The 14,175-nt window shown below is 39.3% G+C and overlaps 1 long non-coding RNA gene across 1 annotated transcript; it reads left to right on the top strand.

The window, feature by feature from the left end:
- The first annotated feature begins 6,763 nt into the window (after positions 1–6,763).
- Positions 6,764–8,055, top strand: LOC109204931 (uncharacterized). Its single transcript, XR_002064436.2, has 2 exons — positions 6,764–7,133; positions 7,221–8,055. It is a non-coding gene; the product is annotated as an uncharacterized LOC109204931 (long non-coding RNA).
- Positions 8,056–14,175: the final 6,120 nt, after the last annotated feature.

Below are 14,175 nucleotides of genomic sequence, written 5' to 3'. Positions count from 1 at the left end.
CAAACTGTTGTATCTATTTCCCATTTTGCTGGCAAAATATGAAGAAATGTGGGTGGCTTGAGACCTTTGCGAGAATGATGTATGAAGTCATTTTTGAAACAATGAACAACCTCTCCCTATCTTGTGTGTTTTTTCTAACAATGACTATGTGGAAGGGAATTTAAAATGCTCAAAGTCAAGGAAACACATTGCAACTGGCACTGCAATTAGCCTTTACTTGTGATTCTTTCCCGTTAAGCCCACAATTCCCACTGGAATATGATGCAAATCAAAATGTACTGTGCACAACAGAGAAAACATCAGTAACAGCATACTGGCAGCTTTAAGGGACACACCAAAAATACTTGACATGCCACTGAAGTGAGGGAATACTTTTTTTAGTTTTTGGAAGTAGGCCTCATGTTCACATTTACAAAACACAGAAACGGTTTCTTTTACAGAAAGAAAAGGGGAAAAAAATTAAAGTGAAAGCACAGAGAGTTTAGAGAAAAGCAAAAACTAGCAGAACACATATTGTCCAATTTATAAGTGTGTTTATGACAACTGGAAGACAGCAGGTTCATTCAATATTTTTGTGGCTCACAACGGGGAGTGAAGGTGGATCATTGAGATGCACAGGGACCATAAGATACAGTTAAAGCCACATATAGACTCAGAGGCAAGTGTTACCAAAATATTATCAACTGCATTCATGGAAGGAAATCAGTCTCCAGCCTTTACACATGACAATGAAGAAAGGTATGCCGCCTGGAACCTTTAAGATGGCACTCAGGAACCTCGGCTGGCACCACATTGGGGGAAAACAAAGGCGAGACACCCTGTGAATGTGTCGAATCTTTCCAGTGAATTGCTTTCCCAAGTCTGCTGGTCATTTCATGTACAGCAGCCCTCCTGTGATAATATGTGTGGGCTACATACCAGTGAAAATGTAAACATAATGGTCCTAAATTGATAGCACCCACAAAGTTATACTAATGTGGTAAACTTTAGAGAGGGGGTCAGGCCATGAACCTATTGACAATCATTTCCGTAAGATAAAAGTTAATCATATTTCATCTCCGGCATTCCATTTGTAGACTTCCTATAAATGGAATGGGAGGGACTCTCCCAGTGTGTACAAAAACTTAATGCCACCGGGGAAGTTCAGAGATGTGGAACTCCCACAGCAATTTTTCTTTTATAACAACTTCCGTATTTACTGAGTGCAATGACTTCATCGTGTAATACAGCTGGGATTTTTGGGGGCGAAGGACAAATTTTATACAGGACACAACTGTTTTCATAAGCCTTAACCAGGAGTATCAATGATCCGTTGCCATTCCTTCCTTCCTTCCTCCTGTCCGTTGCATTGTGCCAAATCAAGTCCGATTTTTTTTTCTTGAATAACTGGGAGATGGAGATGTGGGTGGAACTTATGATCTTTGTTTGGTGCTGTTTGCTGTCCTCAAGAAAAATGTCTTTTATGGGGTAAATAAAATATTGCTATCATAAAAAGACATGAATATAAGTGATAGAGGTGGTTAACTGTTTCCTCACAGTAAAAAGGTTCGCTGTTCAAACCTTGTAATTGGACGATGCTTTTAGGTTCTTGTGCAAGTTCCTTTCAACTACTCAGGTTTTCTCCCACACAGTATTGGCACCAGACTATGTGAGCTGGACAGGCAACTAACTCTGATAGTGGGTATTTGGCTCAAGTTACTTTGCCATTCCATAGAAAATAAAAAAAAAATAAAAATTAAACAGTGAGTGCATTCATACTGTTCCTTATGTCCAACTATTCTTGCACTCACACACGCTACAGCTACAAAACACGTTATAAACAAAAATGTGCAGCAAAACTCATTAAAGTTGCATTTTAAAGAGCACTGGAAGAGTCAGTCCTGTGATTAAAAACCCCATACACCAGACAACCTTTACACCTGCACAACAAATCTAAAGGTAGATATCAGTAGAGTTCAGTAAATGTAATTCAGTTTTCTTACCTATCTGCTTGAGGTGAAAATGAGGGAGGATGGAGAACGCTGGAGGAGGATGAGAAAGACACATGTACAAATGTTATATACTTTTGAAAGAGGTAGTTGTGATTTTTAAATTGACACTAACTAATAAGGCATGCTATGTATGTGGCCAGCCTCTAGCCACACAAATACAAAATGTTATTAGGCAGAACACTGATGTCCATCTTAGCCACTGTATTCAAGATTGCAAGACAACATGGCGGCTTTCACAAACCGTTGTCAGTTCCTATGTCTTTTTAATATATTCATTCTAAGCTTATGGGAACACATCAAGTTGTTGGAGATGTAATTACACACTAATTAATGTATATTTATGAGTACAGCATTCTTTTTATTTCTATTAAATAACTTCAGGTATTTACTTTACCTTTAACTCCTTTCTGATATTTATTGTGAATTTGTTTTTATATGGCATATATTCTGTATAAGATAAACAAGACCAATGTATTTACTGCTCCAGTATTTACTATGACATCAACGTCATAGAATGGTTGACCCATTCAGAAATGCATCACTTCTGTTTTTCCCAGAATTTAAACTGAGTTCATTGCTTGGGTAAGACCGTGAGGAAATTACACAGGATGGGTGTTGCATGAGCAGGAAGGGAAAAGACACTTTAATGTTTTTCATTTCCACTCTGGAATTAAGTTGTAAAGCTCAACAAGTACTATTTTTAAGCTTTCAAAGTTTCTTTTCTAACTCCTTTTTTTCTTTCTTTTTCTTTATCATAAAATTTGCCTATTCATCTCTTTCTCACAAATATTTTTTTGTGTTTAGGGTTTTTCCATCTAGAATATTTGCGTTTAATATTAATGTATTTTTTAAACTTTCGTGAAGAAAAAAAAAGGATGACCGGTACTTTGGTCAACACAAAAACTGGAATGAGTCAAACTGACCTTTAACACAATAAGAAGGTTAATTAGTGTATTATGACAGATGTTTAAATGTCACTGAAGCAAAAGGATATGAAGTCACAGACAAAGGTTAAAAGCTTCCTTCTTCTGGCAGAGTATAATCCAATCATAAGTTAGTCAAAAATAAACAAAAGGAAGGACAAGGAAGGCAACTTTCTATGGTACTGAGCAGAGCCAAGTACATCAAAAAGTGGCACGTCAAACTCAGTGTCATTGTCATAGTTCAAGGAAACACTTAGCAGCATTTCTTTTGTGTGTATGTGTCTGTGTGTATGTGTGTGGATGAGTAGAGTCTGGCTAGTACACTGTCAAATCTTATTAAATTATTATACAATATTACAGACCACAAATACAGAAATACATACAGAAAAAGTCATAAGCATGCTAAAAAAATTCTCAGTGGTTGCAACATAGTCTTTTCTGAGAGAGAGCACTCAGTACAGTGGGCTTAGAAATAACATGGGGGTGCTGAACTCTAGCCAGCGAACACTGAAGTGGATGTGTGATAATATGCTAAACTACAGGCTAATAAAACTGTCTTTCTGACTCCAAATCACTAGTAATGATTTTTATTGGAGGTGAAACTCTGCATAAACAGCATTTACAAACAGTTTCCATTTCAGGGCACAGCATGTGCTCCTGGTGTTTTTGGCAAATGCCTTTGTGATGAAGCTAAAGTCAAAACTATATGCAGTAGAATCAAAGACAAATGAACCAAGCATTGCTCCTTCACAGCATGAAAGTTCTGGATTTGTAAACTCCACCCTTAACAAGGGTGGTTGCATGGTTTTCCTTGAATTGTCTCCCTCAGTCCAAAGATATGTATGTTAGATTAAATTCTGCTTCCAAATTGCGCATAGGTGCATGTGAAAGGTAAATAGAGAGTGAAAGTATACGGAAAAACTTGGTGAATAATCTGTGAAATGTTTATTGCTTTGAGTTTTCAGTTAGTCCATATACAATGCAGTCCATAAACCTTTAAAGCAGGTTTCAAACATAAGGCCTGGGGTCCAGAGTCAGCACAGCAAAGACTCCAATCCATCCCACTGGACGTCTTTGGAAAATATGAATGAGGGCATAAATTTAGACTTTTTAACTGTTTTTTCTTCAGATTTACAGCCTTTCCTACTGATAAAGAACTCCCCACAGGAATTCATGCTACAAAAACATAATTAGTAATAGTTAAACATTTAAATGGCAGAAAAACTCCTGTTATTTTTCACCAGTTGCCTTAGAGTTTAACTTGCTTCCGACTTTTATCCTCTCATATCTATTTCCTTATGTATGTTATGTTCCTAATTATTTATTTCCCTTCCTGTTTCCTTTGTCTCTCCTTTGTTATGTCCTTTAGTGTCTCCTTGTGTTTAACTTCCGTTGTCTCCTTCATTGTGATCAGTGTCAGCTGTGCGGTACTTCTTCCAGCAATAAAGTTACCACTTTAAGTTCTCCTCCCGTCTCTGGAGTCCTGCACTTAGATCCACATTCTAACTTCCACACAGCGCATCATGACTAATTACTTTTGCAGATGCTATGCTTACAATTATGGGTAAAAAGCTGCTTTCATTGAGGAAGGCTCTGCATGTTTGATTTGGCAGATGTTAATAGCAAGCCACACTTCCTAACACAAAACCAAAGGAACTCTCAGGGATTTTATGTGTGCCTGGGAAATGACCCCTACGCTGTTCCAGTAAACCTACAACAAAGTAGAATGAGTCAAAGCACATCTGCCACAACTTGAACCCCAATTTCATCCCTGGGCTTCTTCTAAAATTAACTATCAACCACTGAAGTATACGTTACCCAAGGTTAGCCATGTCACAGTTCAGTGACCAAAAAGTAAGTTTCCCCTAATTCCCATTTCCCCATTTTCGCTGCTGTTTAAAGATCTTATCACTAGTTCCTGGCTTATAGAAATTTAAAATCTCTTCTGTCTTCCAGAAAGTTGATTCTGTTTATCTGGACAAATTATTACCAGTGGGAGAAACATTTAGTCACTCACCTTCACTCAGCTGACTTCCTCAATCTCACCTCAGCCTTATAACCATTATAAAATGACCAAAAATAGCACCACTGAGCACGAGAACCATCAGGAGACTTTCAGAAACCACAAGCCGCAGGCATATAAAGGTAGGCCTTTAATACCCAGAGAAGAATCAAGCAGGCTTTTGTAGTGTTCAAATTTTTCAGAAGGAAGTACAGGAAAAATATCTATCATTTAAAAATATTTAATTTTTAATTTTACAGCGCTGAATCTTTCTGTGAGTTCAGGCCATACAGTTTTTATACTGCGAGAATAACAAATGATGTCCGTCTTCTTCCAGAACCCATCCTGATGTCTCCATTCGACCTCCTCTTCGTCTACATCCGCTCCTCGTCCACCTCCTATCTGCACCTGCATCACAAAGACACACACGAAAACACCTCAAACTTCTGCAGCCAATGCTTAAGCACAGTAATATCTGACTCATCAGACTTGATTTAAGCTCCATTGTAACTGAAATTTTATAGCAGGCATCCATCAGAACACATATCGCATTCCAATTCAGTTTTCTTTATTCCATTAAAACGTTAAATAATGAAGCCATTCTGTAAAAGTGAATTTATTCTAACAGTAGCCCACTGTTGGAAAGAAAGCACATTTGGCTTCTTTCATGCTCCACTTGGTTGCACATCAGTGGACAGGGTCTTTGAGAGAAAGCAGAAGAGTTTCTGCTAAAGCTGTTGTGACAAGCTACACCTCACAAATTAATTTGGAATTAGCTAATCCAAGTAGTTTTATTGCCCAAAAAGGGAGCAAAAGTAAAATTCTCCTAAATTACTCATGCTAACATTCCACAAAATAAATAACACTTATGTACAGCAAAATCTGTCAATAGCCAGTACAGACTCTCGTGCTAATAGAATGCTGTTTAAAAACTATCTATTCCAGACATACTCACAGTCTGCCAGATGACTAGATAATAAACTATTGCATTTCAGCTTCACCGGGGGACAGACCAGACAGATTTACAGGCTTATTGTAAATGATCTAAATGATAAAATGATTCTGAAAGTGGTCCAGTGTTAAAAAAAAAAAAAAAAAAAATCCTCTCTATGCATGCAAAGCACACACCACAGGGTCAACAGCAGTCATCTCTACACAACTCTCCTCAGAGTTCCTATTTACCAGTATTGAGACCTAATAAACAGTCTAAATACTTCGGCAGGAATTTAAATGGGCAGTACTCTAAACCACATGCAACTAAATGAAAACAGTTCTGAACTAGCAGATCAAAATTACTGTTTGAACTTTGAACTCAGTGGTTCAAAGTTCAAAGTTCAAACAGTACTTTGCAGATACTGAGTGTCTGTTTGCACTTAAATCATATTGCTAGCCATAAAGAATTCACTGATGATAGAGATTTTATCTTTTTTCAACAGATTAAATTAAACTTCTTTCTTGCACTTAATGTAAAATGCAAAATCTACAACTGTTCTGTAACAGTGACTAGTACTTATAATACTCATGGTCCTGAGTTTTCGACCCAATGTGTAGTTCTTTCTTAATTTTGTTATGTTCAAATGATTTGTATGGGTTCTTTATGGCTTTATGCGCTCAGATCTTAGCTTCAGTTCCGGATGACTTGAGGTTTATTTAATTAAATTCCTTTTGTGGTCCCATTCTTCTTAATTTAATTAGTCAAGTTAAAAAAATATTTTCCTGTTCTGGTCAGTTGTGGTCGAGCCAAGCGTCTAGTCTGCATCTTAGTCTATTTCCTGTTTTATTTTGACAGCTTCCTGTGTTCAGCATGTTTAGTTTTGCTTCTTCCTGTGTCATTATGTCTATTCATCACAGCTGTGTTCCCCGTGTGTTTCCACTTCCCTCGTCATACCGTTTCCCTTTGGTCATTGCTGGGTCATCTGTTCTTATAATGCCATGTTTCAGGTATCCATTTCTAGGTTCCATGTTTCATGAGCCACCTTTCCTTTTTTCAAGTGTTTAGTGTTTTGTCATGGTCCCTGTGTATCCTGGGCCGGCCCCACGAGGCTACATTTATTTATTGTAATACTGCTCTCTCTCATGACTCTGCCTGGGCAGATCTCACTGTGGGCCTCCACCTTTTGCCCACGCACATGTCTCCAATCACTCAGCTATCGTGTTTCTATGCCATTTAAAGCTGGGGCTCAGATTCCCTCGTCGCTGGATGATTGTGGTTGACACGTTAGTGTTAGATTCTAGCTTTGTGAAAAGATCTAAGACATACCTTCATGAGCTGTTTCTTTTTGACTTCCCTTCTCCTGTGAACAGTTTCCCCAGACCTGTGACCAACCCAGTCTCTCAGAGTGGGAGCTACTGTCGTGGCTGAGTGAGGATTCTCTTTTGTGTGGAACTGTGTTGTGGAGCGCGAGTGTGAGAGACCCTTCCCCCCCTCTCTGAATCACCCTTATGGACCTCTGGGACCCCGGATTTCTCCCCAGCTGTACATATTTAGCTACTGGTGTTTTCTGTAAATGAAGAGCTGTGTAACTGAAACTGTGACTTTCAGTCTGCGCTTGAGTTCCCATCTGCTCACCGTGAGATGTTTAGGTTAGCTCTCCCAGTTTCGTCTCTTTACCTCTGACTTTGTTGCCTTTTGCCATCAGCCCCAAATAAACCATCTCGCTTTTGTTCAGTTCCGTCTCAGCTGTGCTGTCTGCATTTGGGTCCTCACTTAAAACATATGATCTGCCGCCAGCAATCATGACAGGGCTGGGAAATGTTGGTTTAGTTTGTTCAAAGCACATCATGTAAGCCAGCGGTCCCCAACCCCCAGGCCATGGACCGGTACTGGAAGGGATAACAGGACTAATTACTGCCATCAGCTGATCCCATGTGTAAATAATGCAGCTTTCCATTCCAAAAAACCCAAAAAACAAGCAAAGCAATAGAAAGGTTTGCTTTCTTTTGTTTGACATACTGTCATGATAAAAAATAACTGTTTAAGGAAGTTGTGGCTGGAAAAGGTGTACGTGAACATTTGATGAGTTTCCTAACTGCCATGTTTATGTGCCACAAACACCCACTCAGTAGACATAATTTAGCTCCAGACTCATTAGTTTTGATTTCCTGCCTGAGGAAACCATTGCTGAGACAGCACACTGAAGTTGGGATCAAGAACCACTAAGAAGTCTCCAGAAACCACAGACCATTGGATGTAGGCCATCGACTTTGCTCAACATCTGCTGGCAGAACTGATCTGCAGACTCAATCTCAATCTCTGTGTTGGCTACAGCTGCCTTTAGCGGACGTGAGCAAAACCTCCATTCTAACTGAGTATTTAAAGGTTGCACCTACAAGAGCAATTTAGGGCCAAATGACAATTAAATTCTCTAAATTCTCTATTCATTAAAATTGTAACGAGAGAGAATAAAGTCATACTGTAAAAGGGATTTTTTTTTTGTTCTAAAATTACCTCACTGTTGAATAAACATCATTTTTGCCATTCTTCACTATCATGCAGACCAATGGAAAAGGTCTTTGAGAGACACAAAGATGAGGTGGTAAAGTTGTTGTTTGGTGCCAAGCTACTCCTCAGCTACACACCAGAATACATCCCACATTAACCTATCCAAGTAGTTTTAGTGACTAAATGATGTAGAACAATGTAAACAAATAAATTTAAAAAATGTAGACTAACAGAAAGGCACACAAAAACAATACAGCAAGAGTAAAATTCTCATAAAAATTCCACCCACACCCACATTATCAACAGCATTACTAATTCTGCCATATGCAGCTAATTCATCAACAGCCAGACCAGACTCTGTCATGCTGATATATGGAGCTTAATGCAATATGAAATGTCTTCATCAGATACCTCATATCTCATGACACGCCACAGTTCATTATCACTGTGTAACTTAGTTTCTAAGCTGGGCCTGCCAGTATCTCTCAGTTTACTACACAGGAGCAATCACTACAATTTCCTTCACAGAGTAGCTCTGGGGAAAATGTCAATCAAATTAGGAGGTGTCCACAAGCAGGGAAATTCCATAATTCCAGTTGTTGATTTTTTTAAATCACGTCTTTTAATCACGTCTGTTCTCAATTATTATTTTAACATTTAAAAAAAACAAAAAAACCCATACTGTCTGTTAGTTAGCCACTAGTCATCCACTTCATCACTGGGTATACATGTTTAACTGCTCATTATCACCAAAACAGAAATAACTAATCAGACCATCACAGCAACTCAGCCCATGTAGGCAAGCACAAGTGGTCAAGACCCATAGTACACCACTCCTCTGAGGTAAGAAAAGGAATCTGAGGCTACAATTCACTTACCAAAATTGGACAGTAAAAGATTACAGAAGCATTGCCTGGACTTGTTTTTTCCCCCCACAGATGTGTGGGTGGCTTTTCTCTCTGTTTTCTAAATGCTTATGACTGTCAATCATTAACACCTAGATATAGGCATGGGAAACAATACCGGGTTTAGTTTCTTTCCCACATACTCAACTGGTGGACAACCCACTCTACCTCCTGAGTTAGAGCCAGGGGATATGCAGTGGATGTGCCCCACACCTTACAGGTGCCAGACACCTAGAGAAGAGGAGAAATAAAAAGGATTTGTTTTGCATACACATAAATATTTGAAGTTCTAAATGCTATCTTAATTCACCACAAACCCCAATCACCAGACATCAAGAACTTTATCTGTTTTATGATCAAAGTAAAAAGAAACTCAAGGCTCATAATTTGTTTTGATTTCTCATTTCCCAAAAGAGATGAGATGGGAAGCATTGCTTAGATAGCAGGCATTCACAAAATTGTGACTGAGAACTACCAAGAAGTCTCCAGACACCATAATCCGTGGGAGGTAGGTCATCAATGGTCAGAGATGCTTATGATGAAGTCCTACTGTAAAAGTGAATTTACTCTAACTATAGCCCACTGTTGGAAAGAAAACACATTTCTGCCTTCTTCCATGCTCCACATGCTTACGCATCAGTTGACAGGGTTTTCACCAGATCCTCCCAAATTCATTTGGAATTAACCTATCCAAGTAGTTTTATTGCCTAAAAAAGGAAGCATGAGTAAAATTATCCTCAGTTACTCATGCTAACATTTTTCGACAAACACCCAGACCAGACTCTCATGGTAACAGCTGGAGAAACTTAGGTCATGTGGGTGTGTTTTTAAACAGGATTCTATACATTCCAGACATATTTAACTATGCCATTTCAACTACACCAGGATACAGATCAGACAGTTTAGTAAATACATTCACTAAAAATAACAACTTTAAGGATTTAATGAGCCATTAAGACTCTGGCACTGCTAAAACATGAACAAAACCGGGCTGATAGGATGCTAAGTGGTCTGAACCAAAAGCACACAGCTGGACCCCGAACAAAAAGGATCGCCCTTTGATTACAGCCTCACAAATCTCACAAGAATTTTTCTGTCTGCCATAGTAAGGGCTTCAGTACCCAGTAATCAGATTTTTGTAAAGCATTTTAGTCACTGTCAGATTGGTGTGTAGATAACAACCTGGACCTCAATATCACCAAGACAAAAGAACTGGTAGTTGATTTCAGAAGGAGAAAGTCTGAGCTGCAGCCTGTCAGCATCAACGGGGAGTGTGTGGAAAGGGTCCCCAGTTTCAAGTTTCTGGGTGTGCACATAGACACAGACCTCCAATGGAGCTCTAACATCTCTGCGGTTTTAAAGAAGGCCCAACAGCGTCTCCACTTTCTGAGAATCCTCAGAAAAATGGACCTGAAGAAGGAGCTGCTGACCGTCTTCTACCGCTGCTCCATTGAAAGTGTGCTGACATATTGCATCAGTGTTTGGTTCTCCAGCTGCACCACAGCACACAGAAAGGCACTCCAGAGGGTCATCAATATGGCCCAAAAAATCATTGGACATCCTCTTCCGTCCCTGAAGGACCTGTACAGCACTCGCTGTCTCAAGAGGGTACACAGCATCCTACGGGACTGCACACACCCAGGACACCGGGTGTTTAAGCTGCTGCCATCTGGCAGGAGGTTCAGGCTGCTGAGGTCCCGAACAAATAGACTCAAGGACAGCTTTTACAACAGGGCAATAGCCCTGATCAATGCAAATAGCTGACCTGACTGGCTACCTACCTGGACTTTTTTGGGGGGGTTAACAACGGTAAAAACAGTAATAATAATAATATTTATATTTATAACAAGGTGCAATAATAATTAATGTGCAATAATAACAGTGTGCAATACAAATACACTTCTTCTTTTTTATTACTAAGTTATTATACTGTGTTGTGTTGGTTGTGCTGTTTGTGTTGCGTTGTGTCATGTCGTGTTGTGTTACATGTAATGCCGATGTAGGACAGTTTTCCAATTTCATTGTACTATTGTACTATGTATGACTGTGCAATGACAATAAAGAGTTATCTTATCTTATCTTATTTTTATGGTTGATTTTTTTTTCCAGGGATATTTGTTAACTGGGCTCTCAGTTCGAGATCATTCTCACTGAAGATCTCCCAGTTAACTTACCTCCATTATGTCAAACACCTATCAATATTAATAGATGAGGGAGTGGTGCCTACACTATTCTCCTTTGGTGAGTCAGTGTAGTTAAGAAAGGGGTAAATAACCAAATCCCTGCTTACTCTAATAACAAGACGACCAGTGGTTGTATTTTGATGTGATATTGTTTGTGTGACACCCTGTGTTACCCTATCTGGCATCTATAACTGGGTAAAAAAAAAATGCAAAGAACAGGCTGAGTGTTAGGATTGGTAGTGTTGGTTGGGGATGACTGCATTTGCTTTCTTTTATCCATTAGTTCGTGGAACTTAATCTTTCACTTCTAAAACTTCCCAAAGAGATGAATACTGAGTCACTCTCAGTGTTGTGACAGGCCAGCTTTAGCTGGTGGGTAGGCAATCCTAGAGTAATGTTTCCCTCTACTGGAGTATTTGTAAATCACATTTAAAAGTTCCTCACTGATGTTCACATAGAAAATACACTATATCCTCCTGAGAAGCGAGGAAAAAATAATCTTCCCATTAAACCTTTTTTTGAATTTCCTTCCCCTTTGGAGTTAAAAGAGGCCACCCAAACACCTAAGATATCAATGGAAAGCCAAGGATTTCCTCTATGTCGTACATCAGGACCTAAGGTAGTAGCTCAAATAAGTCAAAAGATATAGACCAAAAACAAATGTCAATTACAGAGGACATAAATACATACGCTGTTTCTCAGGAGGATATACTCTGTATCAGTATGCTGAAACTACAGTTTTTCTGGATTGCTTACTTATGTGCTTAAAATTCAAAGTCATATCGCCTCACCAAAAACAGCTATTATTGCTAAACCTTTTTTCCTGTGGTTTAGTTGGAAAACACTGGGAAAATTGCAAGCCAAACTGACACTTGAAATTGTTCCATCCACTTACGAGAAAGAAAGTGCTGTACGCCGGATCAGTGGATGTTTCAAGCAAAACTATATGAGCACGGTGCCAAATAAATTTCAAAGAGATTTTTTTAAAAAGGCACACGGCTTTACACTTTTGAAAGAAGATGTGCTGCCTTCATAGGACTAATCAGAAGAAGGAAACAAAAACAGAATGTACTGGATCAAGGTCACATCATGTTCTCACCACTAACCATAAACAAGCTGCTGGGGAGTTTATGAGGCACCAAAGTGAGACAAAACAACTCCTCTAAAGGATCCTAGTGCAGTTGTGTGGCCTGCACTCAAGTCTGATTACTGTGTTCACAAATAAACCACACTGAAGTGGAAAATTAAACCAGAGCTTGATTTAAACAGACTAAACAGCCCAGGTATGAAAACGTGCTCCTTCATCGCTAGGAGATGGTGGAGGTAGAAGTCCAAGGAGACAGTTAGTGTAGGGAGAAATTCATTCCACTCTTATCAGTCATCTTCACAATCTTCAGACAGTACTTTCTTTGTAGGACTGAGCGACGACCACATGGTGGAGACAAAGGTTGTTATTAGAGCCCCATTATAGGGAGTTTGTGAATATGGTCATTGCCAACAAGATGAGAGATTCAAAGGAGAACACTTGAAACCCAGCACATATTTAGGTGGATAAATACTGTCAGATATTCTACGAATTGAGGAATTGGGAGCATGAAACTGTTTAAAATGTCTTGGGATGCATTAAGAGTTCCTTTCACCTGAACTAAGGGACCAAGGCCAGCAGCATTCAGCCCCACACCGTACTCCCCTCATGGTTCGGCTGTGTGGCAGGCAGAACTGGACCAAAACACAGGACTCAGAGACAAAGGTAAACTAAAAGAAGCAGCTGTATTGCGCTGTAGCAGAAAAATCCATGAAATAAACTTGCAAAAATCAAACCTAAACTAGAATCTGGAAACTAATAACTGAATACTGAGAAGCTAGAAACTAGGATCAAAACCACAGGGCGCACAGAAGGGGGGGGGGGGGGGGGAACCCCACACAGCATTATGAGGGCACAACACAACACTGACAGAAAGAAACACAGGGCTTAAATACACTGAGGGATAACGAGGGGATGAGACACAGCAGGGGAGCACAGCTGAGAGTAATCAAACATAATAAGACAAGAGGAAGCAAAATTAGATACACTGCACACAGGACAGTGACTATCAAAATAAAACAGGAAACATGGCACAATTCACAAAGACACAGATGAGACACTGAGATGTGAAACATGACAGACCTGGACACAGAGGAAACATAAAACACAGAGACAAAACGGTAGCCAAACATGGAACACTGGGAAGGTACAGAAACAGAAACAAGAAGCTACAAGTATAAAACATAACATCAAGAGAACTAAAACCATGAATAACAAATAAGAAATACAAATTAAACGGATACAAAACACTGGGTTATCGACCAAGGACTGTGACAATAGAGTCACATATCAATCAGCCATGGAAACACATTCCATGAAGCTTTCTAACCACTGTTCTTGAGCTAATCTAAAAGAAACATGAAGTTTGGAGGTCTATAATGATTGACTCTGGAGAAAGTTGGTGACCTTTGTCACTATGTACCTCAAAATCCACTGACCCCGCTCTGTGATATGGCATTTGTGGCTGACTTGCTGTCATTCCCAATTGTTTCCACTTTGTTCTAATACCACTAACAGTTGACTATAGAATATTTAATAGCATGAAAATTTCATGACTAGATTTGTTGTACAGGTGGCATCCTATCACCCTAAGCACCTGGTCTTTCACAAATGTTTGTGAATGCCGTCTGTATGCTTAGGTGCT

This window comes from Oreochromis niloticus, linkage group LG14 (assembly GCF_001858045.2).
Source record: "Oreochromis niloticus isolate F11D_XX linkage group LG14, O_niloticus_UMD_NMBU, whole genome shotgun sequence".
NCBI lineage: Eukaryota > Metazoa > Chordata > Actinopteri > Cichliformes > Cichlidae > Oreochromis > Oreochromis niloticus.
Note: the sequence above shows the minus strand (reverse complement) of the source record. Positions and strands in the feature narration are given on the sequence as shown.